The sequence below is a fragment of the Arachis hypogaea genome, chromosome 11, assembly GCF_003086295.3.
Source record: "Arachis hypogaea cultivar Tifrunner chromosome 11, arahy.Tifrunner.gnm2.J5K5, whole genome shotgun sequence".
NCBI lineage: Eukaryota > Viridiplantae > Streptophyta > Magnoliopsida > Fabales > Fabaceae > Arachis > Arachis hypogaea.
In genome coordinates, this window is record NC_092046.1 from 34,692,751 (window position 1) to 34,694,983 (window position 2,233).

Sequence of the window (2,233 nt, forward strand, 5' to 3'; positions counted from 1 at the left end):
ACTGCATAACAAGTAACCTTTAATCCATGCTCTATTGTTTATTCGCAATTCAACTGATAAACATAATTGACTTCCTGACTAAGATTTACAAGATAACCATAGATTGCTTCAAACCAACAATCTCCGTGGGATTCGACCCTTACTCACGTGAGGTATTACTTGGACGACCCAGTGCACTTGCTGGTTAGTGGTACGCGTTGTGAAAAGTGTGATTCACAATTCGTGCACCAAGTTTTTGGCGCCGTTGGCGGGGATATCTTATCACAATTTTCAAATAAACCATGTGATACTGTTAAGACTAATGGAGTAGATCCTAAAGTCTACAGGCTCATGCTTTTCCCTTTTGCTGTAAGAGACAGAGCTAGATTATGGTTGGATTCTCAACCCAAAGACAGCCTGAACTCTTGGGATAAGCTGGTCACGGCTTTCATAGCCAAGTACTTTCCTCCTCAAAAGCTGAGCAAGCTTAGAGCTGATGTTCAAACCTTCAGACAGAAAGAAGGTGAATCCCTCTATGAAGCTTGGGAAAGATACAAACAGTTGACCAAAAAGTGTCCTTCTGACATGCTTTCAGAATGGACCATCCTGGATATATTCTATGATGGTTTATCTGAGCTATCAAAGATGTCACTGGACACTTCTGCAGGTGGATCCATTCACCTAAAGAAAACGCCTGCAGAAGCTCAAGAACTCATTGACATGGTTGCTAATAACCAGTTCATGTACACTTCTGAAAGGAATCCTGTGAGTAATGGGACGCCTATGAAGAAGGGAGTTCTTGAAGTTGATACTCTGAATGCCATATTGGCTCAGAATAAAATATTGACTCAGCAAGTCAATATGATTTCTCAGAGTCTGAATGGAATGCAAGCTGCATCCAACAGTACTCAAGAGGCTTCTCCTGAAGAAGAAGCTTATGATCCTGAGAACCCTGCAATAGTAGAGGTGAACTACTTAGGTGAACCTTATGGAAACACCTATAACTCATCATGGAGAAATCATCCAAATTTCTCATGGAAGGATCAAAAGCCTCAACAAGGCTTTAACAATGGTGGAAGAAACAGGTTTAACAATAGCAAGCCTTTTCCATCATCAACTCAGCAACAGACAGAGAACTCTGAACAAAATGCTTCTAATTTAGCAAATCTAGTCTCTGATCTATCTAAAGCCACTGTAAGTTTCATGAATGAAACAAGGTCTTCCATTAGAAATCTGGAAGCATAAGTGGGCCAGCTGAGTAAAAGGATCACTGAAATCCCTCCTAGTACTCTCCCGAGCAATACAGAAGAGAATCCAAAAGGAGAGTGCAAGGCCATTGACATAAGCGCCATGGCCGAACCTGTGAGGAGAGGAGAGGACGTGAATCCCAAGGAGGAAGACCTCCTGGGACGTCCAGTGGTCAATAAGGAGCTTCCCTCTGAGGAACCAAAGGACTCTGGGGCCCATCTAGAGACCATAGAGATCCCATTGAACCTCCTTATGCCCTTCATGAGCTCTGATGAGTATTCCTCTTCTGAAGAGAATGAGGATGTTACTGAAGAGCAAACTGCCAAGTTTCTTGGTGCAATCATAAAGCTAAATGCCAAATTATTTGGCATTGATACTTGGGAAGTTGAACCTCCCTTGTTCATCAATGAACTAAGTGATCTGGATCAACTGACATTGCCTCAGAAGAGACAGGATCCTGGAAAGTTCATAATACCCTGTACCATAGGCACCATGATCTTTAAGGCTCTGTGTGACCTTGGTTCAGGAATAAACCTCATGCCCCTCTCTGTAATAGAGAAACTGGGAATCTATGGGGTGCAAGCTGCTAAAATCTCACTAGAGATGGCAGACAGCTCAAGAAGACAGGCTTATGGACAAGTAGAAGATGTATTAGTAAAGGTTGAGGGCCTTTACATACCTACTGATTTCATAGTCCTGGATACTGGAAAGGAAGAGGATGAATCCATCATCCTAGGAAGACCTTTCCTGGCCACAGCAAGAGCTGTGATTGATGTTGACAGAGGTGAAATAGTCCTTCAATGGAATGAGAACTCCCTTGTATTCAAAACTCAACGATCTCCCTCTGCAACCATGGAGAGGAAGCTTGAAAAGCTTCTCTCAAAGCAGAGTCAACCAGAGCCCCCACAGTCAAACTCTAAGTTTGGTGTTGGGAGGCCACAACCAAACTCTAAGTTTGGTGTTGAACTCCCATATCCAAACTCTAAGTTTGGTGTTGGAGAGTCTC

General features: G+C 42.9%; 1 non-coding gene across 1 annotated transcript; it reads right to left on the reverse strand.

Annotated features, from left to right (window-relative positions):
• Positions 1-462: 462 nt before the first annotated feature.
• Positions 463-570, reverse strand: LOC112724549 (small nucleolar RNA R71). Its single transcript, XR_003163706.1, has one exon. It is a non-coding gene; the product is annotated as a small nucleolar RNA R71 (small nucleolar RNA).
• Between the last annotated feature and the right edge of the window lie 1,663 nt (positions 571-2,233).